General features: G+C 38.3%; 1 protein-coding gene across 1 annotated transcript in view; it reads right to left on the minus strand.

Annotated features, from left to right (window-relative positions):
• The window catches only part of LRP1B (LDL receptor related protein 1B), a gene marked incomplete at its 5' end in the record, with an annotated part of 5,941,474 nt that overhangs the window by 1,988,089 nt on the left and 3,928,099 nt on the right, over positions 1–25,286 (minus strand). The gene's annotated exons all lie outside the window — the stretch shown is intronic.

Below are 25,286 nucleotides of genomic sequence, written 5' to 3' on the forward strand. Positions count from 1 at the left end.
TATATATATATATATATATATATACACCTACATACCTATTTACATTTCCCATACAGTTGAATGTCTGCCGCGCATCCCCGCTGCCTTTACCTCCCTATATCTGAAGGATATTATTCTGGCCATCACATAAAATTAGCGGCCCTTACATGGCTTTGACCCAGAAACAGACACACATTAGTCACCGGTTTGACCACTACACCATCCGTGGTACATTCCGCATGGATGGCAGTTAGGATATATGACTTTACTACTGGCAACAAATGTGACGGTTGGTGTACATATGTGTATGGACCTCTCAACCACTCAGGGACTAATTTCAACAGTGACAGGGACAAGGCAAGGACAAATCAGGGACAATAACAGACACTTTTACAATATTAGTACTATTATCTTGAAACGTGTTGACAGATTCAGAGCATATGTATTGATACTTATTTTCTGAAGTTAAAATTGTCTGTTACTCTTAATTATTGTCATTATTCATTCAAGTGTCATTCAACACCTTTCCTCCAAAGGTCACTGGTTTTGGAGGGAATTAAGAGGCTGGTCAGTTATTGTGCGAATGCTCTGACCATTGGTAGGGTTGCCACATTTTCATATGGCCAGGATGGGATATATTTGGGACACACCAGATTTTTCAGGCCAACACATACCCAAGGTCAGTACAGGGTTTAGAACTTTAATTATTTTCCTAGATGAGAGCTTATTCTTGTAGTAGTTTAGTTGCTTATTCTGTTTCTTGTAAGATTTACATATTTTACATACAGAAATAACTGTTTTAAGCAACTGTTACATGAAATATGGTACATAGTTATTTCCTACAATCACAGGACACTTGCCATTGTATCATTCTTGGTCAGGACACACCTACCCAAACAGGGACTGTCCCTCACAAAGTGGGACAGGAGGTACACTGCTTACATCAGCGCCTTAATCACCCTATATCCAACTGCCACTGTGTAAATGTATAAAGTATATTTTTTCGATAATTCATGTGGGGAGCCGTGCATCACAGTCAGGTGTTTAATCCCGGATCGTAGGTTCTGCATGATCGGCTGGAGGCTGAGCAGTCTCGTGAACCACTACTGCACATACAACTTGTGTACAGATGTCTACAGGACTGGACATCATGTTGTGATACCAAGTCTGATGTTTACACAGGATACTTATCCCATGAGGGATATCCAAAACTTGAGCAAGACAATAACCTTCGATTTTTTTGGGATTTACGAAAACGTGATATGGTTTTACATGCAAGGGATACATAGTCTGCAATCCTGACACTGCCTAGGGTGAGACTGCCTACTAGATATGAGTAGTGATCACTATGTTCAGATATGGCTGTGCCAAGCTAGCAGCCCGAGTATGGCTGGATTTGTTGGACGTTCAGGAATGGGGGGTGGTGGTTGTGTGCTGTAGAGAGAATGATGGGTGTTCAATTATGCATCCAGGTGTGTTGTAGTTGGATGGCTCAGTTCCGCCCAGACCATTATGTGGGTATGTGCCAGTGATGTTTCTGTACATGTGTATCACATATTTTAATATTCATATGTTTGTGTGATTGTGTTCTACAGTATGGCCTGTCAGGCCTGTCAGGTTGTATTGCGGATGTGTATGTTTATTCTTTGTGTTGATTTCTGATTCACCCACTGCTCCCTCATACACCTCCAGTTCACCTATTGTGCATCCAACACAGTCTCCCCTTTGCAGATTATTAAATTACCCGTCCCCTCACACCCATATTCCACACACTCCATCCATCCCTTCTCTGGTTGATGTCCCATGGCACGGTCAAGGTAACACATTGCATACACTACATATCTCTGGTACCTGTATGGTTGTGAGGACTACCCTAGCATTTTTCACCTTCTATATCCTGTACATCACACACATAGGTACACGACAATACTAATCTTTAATGACATGGTAGGTAGATCCGGGTAATACTCGTTCATCTTTGACCCATCCTGACAAGGATGGCTTGGACCGCAAATGGGCAGATTTTGGCTGAATGCTCTGACCATTGGTAGGGTTGCCACCTTTTCCTATGGCCAGGATGGGATATATTCCAGACACACATCAGATTTTACAGGCCAACACATACCCATGGTCTGTACAACACCTTTTCTGAGCCAGAAGATATAGGAAAACTTGGCTGATAAATTGAGCTCCGACTTTACCCCTCTCTCCCCTCAACCTTCCCTCAGGAAATATCATCAAATATAACTCCCCCAACTATCACTAGGGCACAGGTCCTTAATGCTCTCTCTAAGACCAAGGACACTGCATCAACAGGCCCAGACAATATCCCAAGATGCCTTCTAAATAGCATGAAACATGGCCTATTAGGACCTCTGGAATTACTATTTAACTGTAGCCTCCAAACAGGCTTTGTGCCTCATGAATGGAGAAAAGCAACAGTCATCCCTCTACACAAAGGTGGGCTATCTAAAGACGCTGTAAACTACAGACCCATAAGTCTCACTAGCATTACATGTAAAGCCATGGAAAGAATTGCCATGGAGATGATCAACAGAGATGTGGCAAACCTCCAGGTACTGGACCGAATCCAGTTTTGTTTCATCAAGGGCAGATCATGCCTACTGTACCTGGTGGACTTCTTTGAGAAGGTCACCAAAGCAATGGATGAGGGCAAAATTGTTCACACTACCTGGCCAAGTCATTTGACACAGTACTCCACTCAGGCATTGTTAACAAACTCAAGAGGTTAGGTACAAACCCGTATGTCATCCAGTGGATAGCCAACTGGCTCAAAGACAGGACCCAGTAAGTTAAAATTGGGGTGTCCACCTCTACAAAGAGGTCAGTTACAAGTGGAGCCCCTAAGGGATCAGTCCTTGGACCGCTCAATTTTGGCATTTACTTCTCAGAAGTCAAGGCCAATGTCAATGGTCTCTGGCTGACAGAATTTGCAGATGATTGCAAATTAGGAGCTGTCATTGAATCTCACACTGACACAAATGTCCTCCTAGAGGGGCTGACACAGACAAACAACTGTTGTCAGAACCATGGACTAAAACTAAATCCCAAGAAATGCATAATAGAAATCTTTGGGAAGTCATCCATCCCTACTATCATACCGACAACACACCCCTTAGAACTGACCCAGTAGTCAGGGACTAAGAGACACATATAGATAGTAATCTAGCCTTTGACCTTCACATGTCTACAGTGGTGAGGAAATCATTCTATGTTGTACAACCTATAAACAAAGGTATGACATCTAAGTCCAAGGAAGTCATTGTTCCACTATATTCGGCAATCATCAGACATACGGTTGAGTACAAAGACCCCCTATGGTATGTACCTAACCAGGCATATCCAACAATTATAATGTCCTCAGAGGTTCCTCACTAAAAGAATACAGGGAGTAAGTAAAATGTTGTCTGCAGACCACCTCAAGGCCCTATCCCAGTATTCTGCCTCCTTCAGGCTTTTGAGGGAAGATCTATGCCTGGCATACAGGGCATTGACAAACCCCACTCTGATAGACGGCCTGCATATCCACAAAGCATACAGCACCAGAATTATCCATTCTAAAGACATAAACCTTGCCTGTAATATAAATAATACCTGATGGAGAGATAGGTGTGTATCCCAGAGACTACCACATCTATGGAACTGGCTCACCATTCATGTGAAGCAGAGTTCCCCCCTAACCCAATTCAAGTACAACTTGGACAATTGGATGGGAAACTATAAATTCATCCATGGTTTGGCTCCAATGTCTCTAATGGACACAGGCAACCTGTAAATGTTTCATGTCCCAGGCCCATTCTTACACTTATTAAGGGTATCTGAACTTGTCAGAGATTTGGGATGCATGGCTAGGCTTAAAAAGACTCTTGTGGTCATTAGCCTAGTAAACACCCATGAATCTATGAACATATGGAGGATAGTTGTGTCTTTCCTGGAGTGGAAGAATATGCTAGACATTTTCTAATAAGTTCTGGTGAAAGCCAGGATTTATTAAAATGAATGCTGGGATGGGAGTGTGAAGAGTATGACATGACTGCATTATGACCTGGGGCAGGGCATGTGCTTGGATGGTCCTCTCATTCCCATCAGAGATATAAATCCAAGAAATAAGTGTAGAGCAGCAGTACCTATCCCAGCAGGGAGACCTTTCTAGCAAAGATTACACTGGGTTCTGCTAGTGATGGGACTTAATGCTGGAATAACTAGGCCGATGGATATAGCTAAACAGTTAATGACTGCTAAAGAAAAAAAAATGTTAAAAGAAAAAATAAAATAAAATAATGAAAGTGTCCAGCTCCATCCATGAACTGCTTATGCTTGTGGATTCTAGACAAGTAGCAGCAGCTGCAGAATTCACTGAATGACTATTCTGAGAAAAAATGGATTGAGAAGTGTCAAGAGAAGCAAACTGTATTACTAGAATTACATGTACTTAGTAACAGACAAGCATTCTGAAAAATCTTCAGTATGTAGTTTCTTCATAATGTCAGGGACCGAAACATTTCCTGGTTTAAGTGATTGGTGGTCAGAAGCCTGAAAGCAAACATGTGAGCTTGCTACTGTTTGCATGCTGGGAGGTGTGACATGCATGTTCATGCACTGGATTTAGTATTCCCTACCACTTGTGACTGTCTTGTTATGGCTCACACCTTACTCCTTAGCAGTGAGCTGTAGGGCTATTTCTGGTACCTTCCAGAAGCTGTATTTGTGGCAAAATTCATTGGTCTCTGATTCTTAGAGCAGCAGTGCTGTGAAAACTACATTCAATGCTACATGGTGTGGTATGTTCTGAATAACATATCACTGAAATATTCATGGCATATTTTTGCTATCTGAAAACTACTCATATGGAATGTTCTCATGTATATCCTCTGTATTGCATGTATAATATCTTTGATTTGAGAATAATTAGTGTTGTGTACTGTTTTTTCATCAATTGTATAAGCTGCCAATAAAATGTGCTAAATGTCTTATTTATGTAAATTCTGTATTGTATGTGAAATGTCTTATATGTGGAGCTTTTCTCCCCAGGATTCCATTTAAAATGGGCACTTCTGGCCCATCTGGACCATCCAGGTATACAAATGCAAATAAATAAATAAATATACAAATCATTTGCTTATCTTTTGTGTATCAAAGCTGTATTTGGTGCACAGTAACATACCAACTAGTGCATAATGCAAGGTCCTCATATATGAATATTAGAAACAATTTCAGAAAGTCTTCCCCGTTATACTAGAGAATGCACTGTGTATTCTATCTCTGAATGAACCACTTAGCACAACCCTAGGTCAAGTTAGCTTAATTAACCGAAGTGTGAAACTAATGCTTTAAATTTAGCATTGCTTTAGGCAATCATTAAAAAAAATGCTGCTGTCTTAAGCTATGGTCTTTCTTTTTTTACAGAACACACAGAGTTTATATTTGTATTGTTTTACTTATTCATTTACTTGTTGACAGTTAAGTTGTCTATAAATATACATATGTATTATATAGATATATATATATATATATATATATATATATATATATATATATATATATATGTGGATTCATGTGCGTGTGCACACACACACACACACACACACACACACACACACACACACACACACACACACACACACACAACTTTATTTGCCCTTTTCTTTCCCATACCCCCTGCATTTTATATATACTAATTCCCAGATCACATCTTTCTATGGGAAGTGCAAACACCAGATGCCCAGAAATAAAGGCAACCAGCAAAAACGGCAGTTCACTGTTATGACTGTTCAATCAATGAATGTTCAGTATTGTGAAAACTGAAATCCCAAGGAAGATATACTTCTTTCCTTGGAGGGTGGCTATATAAGGACCCCTTTCAAAAACTGTTAGAAAGGGGAGGTCTAAGGTCCAGAATGTACCTCAACAGAAGAGTACGATGAACCATCAAACAGTAACTCACACACGTAATCACAATCCAGGGACATTTGGGCATGCTGAGGGTCCTGGTTCCTTGACTTGCAATAACAAAAATAACTGTTCCACTTACCCATATATGTTGTGCTACTAGGTTTTCTGGCCTCCTTCAATACCTTTTGCACTTTATCAGACAAAATTGTATCATCCAGACAGATTGATGAATAGTTGTCAAGCTGAGACATACCAAACTCCACCTGTCTTGTGTCAGTAAATCCAGTTTGTTGGGAAGCTTGTGGTGATTTCCCTTGACCAGATTGAAGAGAAAGGAGAACCACTGTTGCCTTGACTACAAGGGAGTTACAGCTACAATTTTTGGAGAGTCCTTCTGGGATTTTTACACGTACCCTAGTCATCAGTAGAGAGATGGAAAAGCCACACAGGAACAGTTCTGTCCATGGGATCTAAAAAACAACTGTCTGGCCTGTTTGCAAGGAGTCCTGGAGAATAATTTCTTCAGCTGTCTATTCTGAAAGGTGGCAGACATATGTAGTTGGGGCTTTCTCTAGAGGTGCATCAGATTTAGAAAGTCCCCAGGATGAGGCAGATAGGTCCCCCTTGAAGAAAGTCCTCCTTGTATTGGGGTCTATCCTGGTTCTGCTGAGCTTGTATTTAATAAGGATTTGCTCTGACAGACTGCTCGCAGTTAAGCTGAATTGCTACCTCCCAGGCCATCATAGTCAGTTTACAAATGGGGATGATCTGATACTCCCTTGATTGTTTATGTATCACATCACTGTAGTACTGCCCATGTACATAAACAGATTTCCTGGGGACCAGCAAAGACTTAAGACCTTCAAAGCACTGATCCCTCCATCCATACATCCTCAGCCCCTTTTCCCATTTCTTTGCATATGGGGTCAGAGTCTCACTTCAACAGTGACAATCATCTCGAGCTAAGGTTTACACTGCTGGGCGGCTAGCCCTGTCACTGTACTTCATCGGTACCACTCACTTGTGCACACACTCAAACCAACAGCCAATACAGAGTGTCCAATCCACCTACTGCATGTCTTTGAAATGTGGGAGGAAACAGGAGCTCCCAGAGAAAACCACAGAGAGGACATGCAAACTCCAAACAGAGGGCATTCCATCTGAGAATCGAATTAGAGAACCTCTTGTTGTGAGGCAACAAGTCTAACTACTGCACCACCATGGCCACCCACACCTTAAAGCACTGATAGCACCCAATATCTCCCTGACATTTATGTGTTTCTGTCTCTCTAAAGGATCCCACAGATATTTCACTTTTACCACTTTTGATACCATGCCCCACACCAGGTATGAAGCATTTGTGGTTACTGACTGGAGGGGAGTTGGGAGGGAGAAAAAGGGTGTGAATGCAGTCCAGTAGTCTGGCAAAGCCAAGCATGAGTTACTTTGATGCCATGCACCTCATAATCCCAAGAGTCTCCCTTGTAGATGCTTAGTTAATGCTCGAGAAAATCAGGAAAAAATGGTTGAACATTAACTAAGCATCTACAAGGGAGTTTCTCAGGATTCTGAGGTGCATGGCATCAGAATCCTGAGAAACTCCCTTGTAGATGCTTAGTTAATGCTCGAGAAAATCAGGAAAAAATGGTTGAACATTTGTATTTTCTTGGGGGGGTGCTTTCCCCAGGGACACATCCAACAAGCATCCCAGGAAAACCATTCAGTGTGGTGGGATGAGAAAGGACTTCAACAAATTGATTTAAAAATCACAGACTCAGTCGGAGCTTGAGCATAGTTGTTAAAGATTCTTAACTGGAAAAAGGGTCTACAAAGATGAGGCAATCATCCAAATTTGGAAAAATCTGTATGCCTTAGAATCTGTAGAAAGCACTGACTGGAGCTTAGCATTTTATTAATACCTTTGGTGCAACAGAGTGACCAAAGGGTGAAACAGAGAACTAATAATATAAGCCAGACACATCAAATCTTAAGAAATGCAAGACGTTCTTTAAATAGGAATGTGGTAATATTAATCTTTTAAATTCAGCATTACCATGAAAGCCAGATTTGGGATCAATGGCATAAGATTTTGAACTGATACATTTCGAACCTGGGAATCTGGATATGGAAGTTTAATCCAAAAGATCCACTACTAATCTACAGGATCTATCTGTTTTATGAATTAGAAAAGCCCTTGAATTACCTTAGAAGATTGAAAGGCACTGGTTCTATTTCTTCCTGGCAGAGCATGCTGGGCAAGATTGGAGAAAATAGGGCAATCTGGATATCTGGGCAAGAGCGAGTCCCCTGAAAAAGTGGGAGGTATTCCCATTGATAACAGTATCATTTATGGATTATCCTCAGAACTCAACCTGAATCCAAAAGGAAGTTGAATTCTGTGGGGCATGGAATGGTGGCCATGGTGGAAGGAGGGAGTCAGAACAGGCGGATAATCACGCAAACTGGGAACACTGTCCTTGATTTTTAGGGTCTTTTTCCTTATTTTTATAGCTTCATTTTCATTGCCTTTTCCCTCATTGATTCCTGGCCCCTTGCTGTTTAAAATATTTTTGGGGGAATGTGGCTGAAGAGGAGGAGGAGGAGGTAAAATTGGTATTAGTTTTGCAAAGGGGGTTTTAAAAAAAGTTGTGCCACTCCTTGTATTAAACACCTCAGTCGCAGAAGGGCCAAATAAGGAATTTTTATCTATGGAAGAATTAAAAATCTCTGATTTGACTTCAACAAGAAGGTTCTGAGAATGAAGTCATGCAAATCTCCTCAAAAGTGATCCATACATAGCTACTCTGGAAGCAGAATCAGTGGATGATAAGCACCTTTAAATATATATTAGTTATCTGAGAAATTGCTCCCAGAGAAGCATTTAAAGAACTTTTCACCAGAGAAGAGTGAATGTTGATCAATGATGAATGCACATTCTCCAGTGAAACCAGCAAATACTTTAACATAAGGGCTTGGCAATTTAAAATCCTGAAAGTTAGACAACTGATTGAATACATTCTCTTCCTCAATTTGTTCATTGCTTTTCCCACTTTATCAGGACGAGTGGGATTAGAAGCAGTAACCTTTTTGGCACCATCAGATTTAGAGAGAAAAATGTCTGCTTGGTATGCCTTGGGATTAGAAAACAGGTATCTGGTTGCCTTTGGTACCTTATATAACTTATCAGACCTCTTGGAAGCCAAAGACTGCCTGTTACTGCTATTCAGGTATACTGGCTACAGTGAGAAAAACATTCTCGAAGGCTGGAAAGGCAGAAGGAACACGTCAAACTTCAGGTCTCTGTAATTATACCAAATCATAAAGCATTTTTCTGTGTAATAGAGGCTTCACTTTACTCCCACAGGAAAACCTTATTTACATTAGATAAATTGTAAATGAAAAAAAATATTTATTCAGTAGGGAAGTCAGAAACTATGCTTTCTTCAGAATCAGGTCTGACTGATTAGAATTTTCTGAGGTACACCCCCACCCCCTTTCAAGACCATTCCTCTGACTGGAAATTCCTGTCAGAATGGGAAAGAACTGTTTTCCTTTTCTTGCCTGAGATTTTACCTTGCTTGCAAAAGGGAGAAATCAGCTATTTAGCATAACTCAGTGAATCACCCCTATCCACAGAGACAAAAGCAGGATGTTGAACATTTTTCCCAGCAAGGCTTGCCCATTAGATACACTGGTTTCAGCATGTTCAATCCTCTGCAGGCAAAGTGAAGACTCTACATCAACCTCTTCCTCAACCCATTACAAAAATGATGTCTCCTTTTCCACCCTTAGCTTCACTACACCTGCAGAGGATGTCACAATCCTCGGTCTTTGGTAGTTGCAAATGCTACACCGATAGCACTGGAGGAATGCAATGGGTGGTCTGATGAAAAATAGAACCACCCACCAGCAGATGAGGGAAAGATGTAACCAGACAAATCCTAGAAACTCCTTTACAACTTTCTTCTTTTTGTGTGCTGTAGAAGATAATACAATGGAGAATCCATAGGTACGCTGAGAAGGTGGATAGGAAAATGGGTAACCCAGAATAACTGGTAAGGATAAAATGGATGAGAACTAGTGGTTCTGAAGTAAGCATACCACTAAGTGTCCCACACAAGCACAAAACCTTTTCCCAAAATGCTACCTACTAAAACTATTTAGGTTTTTATTCATAAAACAAACCTTTTCTTCACCAGAAAAAAAAACAGAAATACCACTAACACACTTCTATTCTGATTCTCTTTGTTTCACAAGCACTAACACAGAGTTATTGTAAAATAAACACATTTTCTACAGAACATAACATTTTAAAAGGAAGGCTTTCCGCAGAGGTAACTTATCTACCCAGCTTGAAGACTGCATCGGACTTCCGTTCTACAAAAAATGCAGAACAGAAGCTTTGAGAAACTGGTGTAAGGTAATAAACCTATACAGTGTACACTGCTACAGTGGCAGAAAATTCACGGACAAATGGGCAATTTATAAAGATTCTAGACTCATTTTATGTCTACCGTTTTCAGAAGCACGGAGTAAAACATTGTATCACAATTCTGAATGTGATTAAGAAACACCTATGTTTACAACTGCATTGTTCTTTTTGTTACAGTCCTTAAAATGTGAGCTCTATTCATCTTTTAATGTCACTTTCATTTTAGTGGCCATTGCTGAACTGTGATTTTTAGACAAGATTTGGTTTCAGAATGCAATAAACTTTATTACCCTGTGGCACACGGGTAAACTACAGATTGCAAAAAATAATTGCTGTATCATCTTGCTTTTGGAATCTGATGCCACTTAGCACATGTTAAGAATAATAAAATATTATATTAAGGAAAGAGGGTGTGAAGGTCTGTATGTGTGACAGGTGTACGAGATTGCACAGTATTCAGGGTATAGGAATATATTCTTTCCCTGACTGTGCAAATACAGAGTTAGTACATATATCTAGTAGGGGATGTGGAGGTGCAGCTCCTCACACAGGGGTCAAAAACATTGTTTTTGTTTATTTTTCATGTTTTATTTTTGCACATGCCAAGGCTATTGCTCGGTGTATGTGCATAAACAACAGCATGTCAAAGTTTTCAGTGTCAGTTCTGGTCAATGGTGACTTTTCGGTCATTTGATTAAATTCAGTAAACCTATATATATATATATATATATATATATATATATATATATATATATATGCGTGTGTGTGTGTGTGTGTGTGTGTGTGTGTGTGTGTGTGTGTGTGTGTGTATACATACATTCATATATATATTTACATACTACTATATGCATACACACATGGTCTTTTTGAACAAACCACATTTGCATGCTCAGCATGAATAATTTTATCACAGCACCACTACTTAAATGTATTCATTGTTTCATTCATTTATATTATGTTATATGTTGTATCATTCAAGTAGGCTTGCTATCATTGAGGCAATGTTTCTGTGTACAGCACTAGCAACTGAGTTCAAATCCAGGCAGGGGTTTCAATATGGTCAGGCCATGGTTTATGTTATATGTAACTTTAATGAACATATTGTGTTTTACACCTGTTTTTTAGACGACATTTTCATCTTGCTTGATGGTGATACTGTACTTGGTGTTAGTTTGGTTGAGTATTTCAACACAACCACCACCTTTTTAAAATTTACACATACTTTTGATTCTACTTCTATTGCTTATCTTGACATTACACTTTCTAAGGACAGGCTCTTGGATAGATACACTGCTTCCATTCATAGGAAGAAAACTTACTGTAATTCAATGCTTCACTTTTCAAGTTGTCATCCACACCATCAAAAACAGGCTATTGTAAAGGGACAACTAGTCCAGGCAGCCCGTATTATTACAGTGGATGTCGACTTCCGTGAGGAATGTGAATTCATGAAGAGCATGTTCTTAGCTCGAGGTTATCCTGAGATGTTGATCAATGAAATCATTAATGAAGTTTCATTGAAACGTCAGACACATTTCTACACACCTCTCTTGAACAAATCAGGTAGTAGCCCATCTAGTGAAAACGGTGATATGTCCAATCCAATTGAAGTTACTATTGTCCAGCATGAATCTAATCAATTACCTTCTTCTTTTATAACTACGTATAATATGGACAGTACTAGTTGTTATAGAATTTTGAAGAAAAACTGGGAAATTTTCAAGAGTGACAATAATGTTTTCACCAGTGTAGGTGAATACCCACTAGTTACTTATAGGAGGGGTATGAACCTTAAAGCCTATTGCGAACTTAAGAAAATTAATACGGTTAGAACTCCAGGTATGTATAAATGCCAAGCTTGCAATTATTGCTCATACATCCTGGAATCTAACAGGTTTAGTGTTAACAATTTACATTTTAACTTGAAATGGAGAAATAGCTGTAATTCTAAGTTAGTTGTTTACCTTGCCAAGTGCCAGTTTTGTCCAGCGTTTTACGTTGGCAAAACTGAAAGGAAATTGCGTAATCGTATTTATGAGCACTTGTATTCAATAAGGAAAAACAAACTTGAAAATGCCTTGGCTAAACATGTTGCACTATTTCCTGACCATAGTTTTAAGTTTATTATTATAGATCAAGTTCACAGTGATGTTAGAGGTGGCCCTGAGGTTCATAAACTTGATGAATTGGAACTTACCTGGCAAATAAGGTTGAATGCCTATAATTTGCCAGGTTTAAATGAAGGATGTATTTTGAGCAGTATTTTAAAACTCAAAAGCTTAAAACGTTGAAACTGTAAATATTTTAGTATATTAATGTACTTGTATTTGTATTTTTATTAGTTTTTACTGAGTCTTTTATTGTTGTAAAACTGGATAAGTGGGTGGTGACAATGTGTTTTTACTGTGTTGTTTCACTTTATATTTTTTACTCTTTGTTGATTGGTTAACTAGAAGTATTTAAATGAGTTTGTTGTACCTTGTGATTTGTCTGATGAAGTTTGTGTCTTATCATAAACGAAAAGCGCTTAACAGTATAGCATCAACGTGTGTGCCTCTTTTATTCTGCTCAGTTGGTTTATTCAGTTTGTTTGTCTCAGCGTTCTACAGTTTATGAGTTACATTGATGCCATGCACCTCAGAATCCTGAGAATCTCCCTTGTAGATGCTTAGTTAATGCTCGAGAAAATCATGAAAAAATGGTTGAACATTAACTAAACATCTACAAGGGAGTTTCTCAGGATTCTGAGGTGCATGGAATCAGAATCCTGAGAAACTCCCTTGTAGATGCTTAGTTAATGCTCGAGAAAATCAGGAAAAAATGGTTGAACATTTGTATTTTCTTGGGGGGGTGCTTTCCCCAGGGACACGTCCAACAAGCTTCCCAGGAAAACCATTCAGTGTGGTGGGATGATAAAGGACTTCAACAAATTGATTTAAAAATCACAGACTCAGTCGGAGCTTGAGCATAGTTGTTAAAGATTCTTAACTGGAAAAAGGGTCTACAAAGATGAGGCAATCATCCAAATTTGGAAAAATCTGTATGCCTTAGAATCTGTAGAAAGCACTGACTGGAGCTTAGCATTTTATTAATACCTTTGGTCCAACAGAGTGACCAAAGGGTGAAACAGAGAACTAATAATATAAGCCAGACACATCAAATCTTAAGAAATGCCAGACGTTCTTTAAATAGGAATGTGGTAATATTAAGCTTTTAAATTCAGCATTACCATGAAAGCCAGATTTGGGATCAATGGCATAAGATTTTGAACTGATACATTTCGAACCTGGGAATCTGGATATGGAAGTTTAATCCAAAAGATCCACTACTAATCTACAGGATCTATCTGTTTTATGAATTAGAAAAGCCCTTAAATTACCTTAGAAGATTGAAAGGCACTGGTTCTATTTCTTCCTGGCAGAGCATGCTGGGCAAGATTGGAGAAAATAGGGCAATCTGGATTTCTGGGCAAGAGCGAGTCCCCTGAAAAAGTGGGAGGTATTCCCATTGATAACAGTATCATTTATGGATTATCCTCAGAACTCAACCTGAATCCAAAAGGAAGTTGAATTCTCTGGGGCATGGAATGGTGGCCATGGTGGAAGGAGGGAGTCAGAACAGGCAGATAATCACGCAAACTGGGAACACTATCCTTGATTTTTAGGGTCTTTTTCCTTATTTTTATAGCTTCATTTTCATTGCCTTTTCCCTCATTGATTTCCTGGCCCCTTGCTGTTTAAAATATTTTTGGGGGAATGTGGCTGCAAAGGAGGAAGAGGAGGAGGTAAAATTGGTATTAGTTTTGCAAAGGGGGTTTTAAAAAAAGTTGTGCCACTCCTTGTATTAAACACCTCAGTCGCAGAAGGGCCAAATAAGGAATTTTTATCTATGGAAGAATTAAAAATCTCTGATTTGACTTCAACAAGAAGGTTCTGAGAATGAAGTCACGCAAATCTCCTCAAAAGTGATCCATACATAGCTACTCTGGAAGCAGAATCAGTGGATGATAAGCACCTTTAAATATATATTAGTTATCTGAGAAATTGCTCCCAGAGAAGCATTTAAAGAACTTTTCACCAGAGAAGAGTGAATGTTGATCAATGATGAATGCACATTCTCCAGTGAAACCAGCAAATACTTTAACATAAGGGCTTGGCAATTTAAAATCCTGAAAGTTAGACAACTGATTGAATACATTCTCTTCCTCAATTTGTTCATTGCTTTTCCCACTTTATCAGGACGAGTGGGATTAGAAGCAGTAACCTCTTTGGCACCGTCAGATTTAGAGAGAAAAATGTCTGCTTGGTATGCCTTGGGATTAGAAAACAGGTATCTTGGTGCCTTTGGTACCTTATATAACTTATCAGACCTCTTGGAAGCCAAAGACTGCCTGTTACTGCTATTCAGGTATACTGGCTACAGTGAGAAAAACATTCTCGAAGGCTGGAAAGGCAGAAGGAACACATCTAACTTCAGGTCTCTGTAATTATACCAAATCATAAAGCATTTTTCTGTGTAATAGAGGCTTCACTTTACTCCCACAGGAAAACCTTCTTTACATTAGATAAATTGTAAATGAAAAAAATATTTATTCAGTAGGGAAGTCAGAAACTATGCTTTCTTCAGAATCAGGTCTGACTAATTAGAATTTTCTGAGGTACACCCCCACCCCCTTTCAAGACCATTCCTCTGACTGGAAATTCCTGTCAGAATGGGAAAGAACTGTTTTCCTTTTCTTGCCTGAGATTTTACCTTGCTTGCAAAAGGGAGAAATCAGCTATTTAGCATAACCCAGTGAATCACCCCTATCCACAGAGACAAAAGCAGGATGTTGAACATTTTTCCCAGCAAGGCTTGCCCATTAGATACACTGGTTTCAGCATGTTCAATCCTCTGCAGGCAAAGTGAAGACTCTTCATCAACCCTCTTCCTCAACCCATTACAAAAATGATGCCTCCTTTTCCACCCTTAGCTTCACTACACCTGCATAGGATGTCACAATCCCCGGTCTTTGGTAGTTGCAAATGCTACACCGATAGCACTGGAGGAATGCAATGGGTGGTCTGATGAAAAATAGAACCACCCACCAACAGATGAGGGAAAGATGTAACCAGATAAATCCTAGAAACTCCTTTACAACTTTCTTCTTTTTGTGTGCTGTAGAAGATAATACAATGGAGAATCCATAGGTACGCTGAGAAGGTGGATAGGAAAATGGGTAACCCAGAATAACCGGTAAGGATAAAATGGATGAGAACTAGTGGTTCTGAAGTAAGCATACCACTAAGTGTCCCACACAAGCACAAAACCTTTTCCCAAAATGCTACCTACTAAAACTATTTAGGTTTTTATTCATAAAACAAACCTTTTCTTCACCAGAAAAAAAAAAACAGAAATACCACTAACACACTTCTATTCTGATTCTCTTTGTTTCCCAAGCACTAACACAGAGTTATTGTAAAATAAACACATTTTCTACAGAACATGACATTTTAAAAGGAAGGCTTTCCGCAGAGGTAACTTATCTACCCAGCTTGACGATTGCATCGGACTTACGTTCTACAAGAAATGCAGAACAGAAGCTTTGAGAAACTGGTGTAAGGTAATAAACCTATACAGTGTACACTGCTACAGTGGCAGAAAATTCACGGACAAATGGGCAATTTATAAAGATTCTAGACTCATTTTATGTCTACCATTTTCAGAAGCACGGAGTAAAACATTGTATCACAGTTCTGAATGTGATTAAGAAACACCTATGTTCACAACTGCATTGTTCTTTTTGTTACAGTCCTTAAATTGTGAGCTCTGTTCATCTTTTAATGTCACTTTCATTTTAGTGGCCATTGCTGAACTGTGATTTTTAGACAAGATTTGGTTTCAGAATGCAATAAACTTTATTACCCTGTGGCACACGGGTAAACTGCAGATTGCAAACAAATAATTGCTGTATCATCTTGTTTTTGGAATCTGATGCCACTTAGCACATGTTAAGAATAATAAAATATTATATTAAGGAAAGAGGGTGTGAAGGTCTGTATGTGTGACAGGTGTACGAGATTGCACAGTATTCAGGGTATAGGAATATATTCTTTCCCTGACTGTGCAAATACAGAGTTAGTACATATATCTAGTAGGGGATGTGGAGGTGCAGCTCCTCACACAGGGGTCAAAAACATTGTTTTTGTTTATTTTTCATGTTTTATTTTTGCACATGCCAAGGCTATTACTCGGTGTATGTGCATAAAAAACAGCATGTCAAAGTTTTCAGTGTCAGTTCTGGTCAATGGTGACTTTTCGGTCATTTGATAAAATTCAGTAAACCTATATATATATATATATATATATATATATATATATATATATATATATATATGTGTGTGTGTGTGTGTGTGTGTGTGTGTGTATACATACATTCATATATATATATATTTACATACTACATATATATATATGCATACACACATGGTCTTTTTGAACAAACCACATTTGCATGCTCAGCATGAATAATTTTATCACAGCACCACTACTTAAATGTATTCATTGTTTCATTCATTTATATTATGTTATATGTTGTATCATTCAAGTAGGCTTGCTATCATTGAGGCAATGTTTCTGTGTACAGCACTAGCAACTGAGTTCAAATCCAGGCAGGGGTTTCTAGTGATGGTTGGCCAAGGCTATGGTTTTACAATTTGCTTCCATATGTTTACCATGAGATCTTTGTGGGTGGTTTAGATAATTGTTTCTAAGGTTACCATGAATAAGTTGCAATGGGACAAAACTACACATCACCTGTCAATCTCCCAACAAAAAAAAATATCTGTTACTACAAGCACTACAAAAATCCACATATCCTATTTGTTTAGTATTTGTTTTCCCCAAACAAATTATTTGTATTAGTCACTGACTTGAAAACAGTATTTTCAAGTACAGATGACATAAAATTAAATCCTTTCACATCAATCTGCAGAACAACAAGTCCTAAATGCTATTAAATATTGCAAATTTAGAAGTGATAAACTTCTACTTTGTCAATAAAAACTTTACAAAACCTTGTATAACTACATTTTTCGACTATAGTAATGCATTATTTGCCACAGAACATTCTGATGCTGAGTGTTAAAAGCTTCTATGCTAACGCCACTACATACTTCAGAAGGTGAGCATATATAAGAAAGTTACTTTATCAGATCTTCAAAAAGGGATAGCATTTAATAACAAAATATAACATCTGGTATTACTAAATTTCTAATTTCATTTTTTACTTTATATGTCTTCAAAGTAAGGTTTGTCTTCCTTGAAAAAAAAACTTTAGGTCTTGTAAGAAAGCAATCACAGTGCTAACGTAAGGTGCACAATGCTGCCTTTTATGCCTTATCCTATTCCTCTCTTTCCTTGGTTTGTTGAGCCTGGAAACCCGGAAGTAAGTATGAATGTTGCAGGAAACATCAGCTGGAAGTAGCACATAGTGGATAAAGCACTCAGAAAACATTGTGGCTAAAGAAAACATTGTGGCTTTGTGGAGAAGGATATATAGAAGATACCTGTGATAAACGTCTAATTGTTGGAAAAGGAAATGCAGCACAAATAGAAAGGTGCATTGTGTAGATGAGAAAGTAATGCTTTGAGAGGTAGTTAAAGTTCTGTACATGTTTAATTCCAGCTATATAGTCACTAATGTCAAGGATTGTACAAAATTTGTACAGAGAAGTATCATTTTTCAAACAGAAGTAGACACCTTTACTGTAAAAATAATGACATTTTCTTGAAGATTTACTGTTGTAATGCATCTTATACAGTTGTATTATCTTCATCTGAGAAGGCTACTGTAACAGCAGATTGTTGGGTCTGCATAGATTCTCAAACTCCTAAGCATACAGCCATACACTAAGCAGCTAGAGTAGTGTAATAATAAAGGTAGTAATATGATATCAAAAGTGTTGTTCTGAGGAGACTTTTAAAAACCTGTTGCTATGAAGTGAAACTCCATACTAAATAACTTTACAAATACAAGTTAGAATTGGGGAGTCCACCTCTTCAATGAGGCCAGTCACAAGGGGAGTCCCTCACGGATCGATCCTGGGACCAATTCGCATTTACTTCTCTGAAGTCAAGGCCAATGTCAATGGCGTCTGGCTGATTAAATTTGCAGATGATTGCAAATTAGGAGCTGTCATTGAATCTCCCACTGACACAAATGTTCTCGAGGAAGGGCTGACACAGATGAAGAACTGGTGTCAGAGCCATGGATTAAAACTAAATGCCAAGAAATGCATATTAGTATCCTTTGGAAAGTTATCCACCCTGGTAACTATCATATTGGCAACACACCCCTAAGAGCTGACCCAGTAGTCAGGACATTGGGACACACATATTCAGTAATCAAGCCTTTGACCATCATGTGTCTACAGTAGTGAGGAAATCTTTCTATGTTGTGCAACTTATACACAAAGGTATGGCATCTAAGTCCAAGGAAGTCATTGTTCCCTTTGGTATGTACTTAACCAGGCATGTCTAACAACTGAAACATCCACAGAGGTTTTTCACTAAAAGAATAGAGGGCCTAAGCAAAATGTCCTGTGCAGACCACCTTATGGCCCTATCTCTGTATTCCATCTCCTGCAGACTGTTGAGGGGTATTCTTTGCCTAGCATACAAGGCATTGTCAGACTCTACTCTGATGGACCTCCTGCATATCTAAAAAATAAACAGCACCAGTATTACTCATTCTAAAAACATAAACCTTGCCTGTGATATAAATAGGACCTGCTGGAGAGGCAGGTATGTATCCCAAAGACTACCACTTTTCTGGAAAAGGTTCCCTGTCCTTGTGAAGCTGAGTTCCTCCCTAACCCAACTCAAGTGTAACTTTGACATTTGGATGGAAAACAGGAAATTCATCCCTGGCTTGGCACCTATGTTTGTAATGGACACAGGCAGCCTGCTTGTAAATGTTTCACCTCCCAAACCCATGCTTACACATCAAGGGTAACAGAACCTGTCCGAGATTTTGGATGCATGGCCAGGCTTAAAAAGACCCTTGTCATCATTATCCCAGTAAACACCCATAAACCAAAATGAATGTTGGATCTTACAGTTCTATCTTGAAATAATAAGGTGATACATTAATTTTAATTTTAGTTATCTTTAAATGATATAACGTAAATCCAATAAACAGCAATAAACAGGAATGTAAATCATTATTTTTTAGACCCTACACAACTGACTGAAAGAAATATGCTCAACTATAATACCTGTGGAGGCAAATTCAGAACTTATTCTAGTCCTTATGAAAAAGTGACATGAATTATAAAGGACATTTTGTAATGACACGAATGAATTTTTTTACATGCAACCGATCTTCTGCAGTATCACAAATCACGGATTTATCGAAATACACTATCTTCATCAAAGTTTACTCTAGTGTGTAAGTGACAGTGTGTGTGATGCTTATAAAACATACCTGTGCACACATATTTCAAATAAGATTTATTCTGTTTTAGACTACAACCAAGTATGACCATTTTTTAAACATAAAAACTGTATAACTGCAATGATCTATATTGCTTCTGTCTGTGACTTATGTATACTTACTTCCATTGAGATGTTACAGAAATTCATAGGTATTCAGTGTTGCTTGTGCCACGTTAGGATTAGCATATAATTATCATTTAGAAAACAAAATTTTCACTATGAAGAACATTCATTTAGCAGTTAACATAGATATAGAAGGAAGGCGAAAATGTCCAAAAGTCAAATCAGTCCTATCTAATAACATAATTATTTTCAGTTTTTTCAATAATGTTAACTGCACACCTGTTCATTTATCAATTTGCATACTAATTCAAAATTCACATCTTTCAATGCAAATTTACTACAACGTTGTTAAATCAAACTACAGCTATCAAATGAAATATAGTTCCTAAGTAGTACTTTACTTAAATATGAAGTATTTTGTTGGACAAATATAATAAAGTATAAATAACATGCCTTGAAATCAGTCATTCTTTGGATGTATACCTACAAGAGATATCTGGGAAACAAGATGATATATCCATCTTGGATGCCGCAGTGGTGCAGGGGTAGCACTGTCATCTCACAGCAAGAGGTTCCATGTTTGATTCTTGGCTGGGGTGCCTCCTGTGTCGAGTCTGCATGTTGTTCATATGGGTTTCCTATGGGTGCTCTGTTTTTTTTCCCACAATTCAAAGACCTGCATCTGGAACATTTCTCCCTGGGCCTCCACTGAAAATTGGATTCATTCCAAGTTCAACTTTCCCAGTAAACAAATGTTAAATAAAATATAAAAATCATCCACCAAATATGTTTAATACTAAAGCTATTTACTTATACTGCATATTATTCTAGTAGACATGGCTGACTTATCTTTAGATATAAGGATATCAATTATAATTGCCAAAATACAGGTTATTATATCAAAATGATCATTAAAATTGCATATTCATCTACTTCTCTCCAGTATGTACAGATAATACAGTGACAGCAATATTTCAGATGAGTGATTATCTTTTAACACAGGTTTCAGGAAATCAGCTTTTGTTTTTAAAGAAGATTTTCTCCATCTTTTTATATTTATGTGGGATCCATCTTATACATTTCCATGGACATAATGTTTGTCGTAGTATAGTGAAATATGACCCACAAGTTCTTTTTTTGCTCCGTGTTGTGTGCCTTCCTGCTCAGTATCAGCTGCTTGGCTGCACCATTTTTACTTTTAGTGTTCCTACTATTGTCCTCTGGGGCTGTGACCATACTAGTGATGAGTTGGAAAGTGGACGTGGATGTGAATTGCTGACAGCACTGCGTTATGCTGTCCTGCATGATGGGAGATTTTTCTCTATGCTTTAACCCGACAGAGCTAATGACATCGTGTGAATTTAGCAAATGAAACCATATATATAGAATGGCATTCATCTGTGAATGAAGTAAGCCCATTTTCTTGGCCTGAAATTGTCAGCAGGTTTTCCATTTCAAATAACATAATGTAAAATGAAATTGTAAAATGAAAAGAGAAAATAGGAACTAATTTTGTTTTGAAGACTGCTTTGCTTCATGTTGCTGCTTAGCCATGAAATGCTATGCATTGCATATACAATCCACATACAGCATTATTCTCTTTCAGATGTAAATGTTAATCACAGCCTTAACTGGTGCAGGATAAAATGGGCAGCTGCCCCAAGGGCAAGCTGTCGGAGGCATGGTCTTCAGGTCCTGATGGTGATGGAGTGCATCAAGAGCTTCATAAATGAACATCAATACTGAAATAACTGTTTTGGCTGAAGTACCGAAGTGCACTGAAGTGTTCAGTATAGTGATTAAATGTAGCAAACTGCTTGTCACATTAACAGCAAACAGCTTACTTAAGTTTCAGAAGAAGATAAGAGTTTTTTTTTAGTTGAAAAGAGCACCAATTCAGAGATGTGAACAAGATGCCTGATGACCTAGCTACAGTTTGGTACTAACATAGGCACCAGATAGTGTTCATGCCCTATAGTGACACTGATATCAATGGTGACTCTTGAACCATTTTTTATCCATTTCTTAATCACATAAGCCCACTGAACCACAAGTCCCTTTTCAGGGGTGACTCAAGACTACCAGATGGTTGAGTGACATGCTCAGACTCATACATTAGAGAAATGGAGGTGAAAGGAATCAAACCCTGTACCCCTGATTGCAAGAAGCAACTTGTGCCTGTCTTCAAGTATCTTTTTGGAGAGCTGCCAAAGATGATATGCCTGCTCTGATGTGACTTATCAGTGAATGCTAATCATCAGACTTGAAAACGGAATGTATGAATCCCCTGCATTCATTAAAGCAGAAAACATAGTTAGATCATCTGCTGTCCTGTGCAGTTCTCTGAACTGGTGTCTCCTCAATTCAGGAACAAAAAAAGTCTTTCTTTAAAAGCTGAAGACAGAAAACAATATTTTGTTTAAAGGTGAAGACCTTCTCTAAAAAAAGAAAACACTTTGTTTAAAATTAAAGAACAAAAACTACTATTTTCTGAAACTGCCTCAAGCTTTTTGCTACAGTTAAAAATCAGCACATCATTCATACCGAGTACCTCACAGCATCACCTGTGACTGCAATTGTTACACCACTGGCTCCTGCTGATCACCCTTAACAGGAAAATAATTTTCTTGGGTGGCAAAAGCCAGGGTACAGTTTGGCTAGGCTTATATAGGCCCTAGGGCCAATAGCCTAATACCTACCTACCTACCTATCTACCTATGAACATCTAAGGAAGTTGCCACCTTTGCCCCATCCCCCCCCCCCACTTACGGTTCTGCACCACGGTTTCATGTTATGCATATCATTGGAGTTACTGTCACAGGTACTTATGAATGTGTTTTTTCATTAAGAGGCATGTGCTTCCTCCTGCATTTTTATGGCTTATTTCAAGTCCCTGTTTTTGGGATGAGCAAAAGTGAAAGTGGCTGTTACAGTGGAACTTCTAGATTGCAGGTGATGACCAGAGATGAAGACCCTGAATTCCTTCCTTCTATCAAGAGTTTTCAGCCCCGTACTGAATCATTTCCTCCGTTGTGTCATTTGTTTGGACAATATTCCATTACCATTAACAAAGTTCAACTAACTTGAGCCCTTTTCTTTCACTTTACAACAGCCTTCCTCTCATTAAGTCATACAAAGCTTATCATCTCCTGTGATCATTCAAGATTTACTTCCTTAATGTTATAATTGTTCTCAAGCAATCTAACAAACAGAACCTTTAAGTTAAAACAAATAAGTCCCTCCCATACCCAGAAAAAATAAGAACCGGTATGCTGCAAGGTTCAGTTCTAGAACGAATACTCTTCAGCATGTTTATTAATACCATGCCTTCAAACCAGAAAGAGAACAGTTAGAAAATTAGCCATTACAGAGAATATTTTTTTCCTCAGAATGACTAAGGATCTACAGAGATATAGACAATGGTAAAAGGTAAAGAAGAAACTGAGAAACAGTATGGCACATATAAGTCATCCGTATGTCACATGTATCAGCACCATGATTGACTTGAAAAAAGTAGAAAGCAGTTACTTCTATGGAAGATCAATACTACTTAGAAACAAATCTGGCTAAAAATTGGAAGCAGAAAGAAGATAAACCTAAATTTTATGATTTACAATTACAGCCACTGTATGGCACAGAGATGTATACAAATACTAGAAACATTATTATATTTATTATTTATTATATTATATTTATTTGGGGTTGGCGGGTGGCCTAATGGTTAAGATGTTTGCCTTACAAGCACAAGGTGCAGGGTTTGAATCTCACAAGGGATAATTGGCTAGGCTTAAAATGGCTTGCAAGGGCAGTTAGCTTAGTACTAATCTATGAACCTATGAATTACATCGTTGCCTGACATGGCTGTTGGCATATCTGGGACAGTATAAACACATCATGGAATATCATTTAAAATGTGTCTGATTGTATGTTAAGACATCAATATACTTTAAAGACTTGTCTCAGCATGGGGAGCTTTACACCCCTGTTCTCTGTAGTGTGGGGGTTATCAACCCTTGCACGCTACAAACTTCAGAAGCACACTGTATGAAAAAAAAAAGAGTACTTGGCTTTTACAGGAAAATCGCATATTCAGGCTATGTCCAAGGTAGTAAAACATTATTGGCTTTATTATGTTTTCTTAGCTGGGGTGTGGGCATCCTAACTACTCACTGAATCAATGCAGTAAGGTTAAGCACTTTATGAATTATATACATCGCTATTTTACATTACATTTTAGTGCATCACAGAGCCATTTTGCAAACTGATATTTTCTTCATTATACTTGACATATTTAAATAATTTTTGTTGAGTTTGGCATTAATATGCTGGGACTTAAATCAATTAAGTCATATACATTTCCACTATTATAATTTTTATAACATGTTAATTCTGTATTGCCACATGATAATAAGAAGAGAATGGATTCCTTCTCTGCATATACACAATTGCAAGTGCAATTCCCTGAAGTGACGTATTGATTTTGTACATGCTGCAGCGTGTGGAAGGCTTCTGGATCACAAAATTTGCCAACAACTGCAAGCTGGGGCAATCATTGAATCCCCAGTGATGTAGATATTCTTTAGGAGGGTCTAGATCAGACAAATGACTGGTGGCAGAGCCATGGCCTAAAACTAAATGTGAAAAATGCATTATCATACCCTTTGGGAAGTCAAATGTCCCTGAAAATTAAAACATCAATAGCATACTCCTAAGAGTGGCTGCAGAGGTGAGATATGTAAGTACACAGTTAGTAGCTTGAACTTTGACTGCCATGTGTCCACATTGGTGAAAAAGTCATTTTATGTGTCACAACTTATAATTAAAAGTATGGCATTCAGATCTAAGGAAATTATAGTACCATTGTACTCAGCCCTCATTAGACTAGTGATCGAGTACAATGCTCCATTTGGCATGTACTTGACTAGGAACATATAGCAGCTGGCTGAACCTCAGACATTCCTCACAAAGCACATACAGGGTATAAACAACATGTCCTATGTGAATAGACTAAAAGTCCTATCCCTTTACTCTGTCTCTTACCAACTATTAAAGGGTGACCTATGCCTGTCCTACAAGACACTCACAAATCCATCCCCGTTGGACCTGCTACACATTCACAAATCAAATAGCATGAGGGTCACCCAATCTGGTCATCAAAACTTAGGCAGTGACTCAAACAAAATACGTTGGACAGGCAGATATTTCTTTCAGAGATTCCCCCTTCTTTGGAACAGGCTTCCTATTCACATTAAGCAGAGCCCCTCCTTGACCCTCTTCAAACACAATTTGGAACAATGGCTGGGGAATCACAGATTCACACCTGGGGTAGTGCCTAAGCCCCTGATGGACAGGGGTGATCTGTAAGACACTCAAGGCATAGGCATAAATCCATGCCATTTTCTTGCTCCCAGGAGCCATATAT

The sequence above is a fragment of the Protopterus annectens genome, chromosome 6.part0 (assembly GCF_019279795.1).
Source record: "Protopterus annectens isolate FY-2018-M chromosome 6.part0, PAN1.0, whole genome shotgun sequence".
In the NCBI taxonomy this organism is placed as follows: Eukaryota; Metazoa; Chordata; order Ceratodontiformes; family Protopteridae; genus Protopterus; species Protopterus annectens.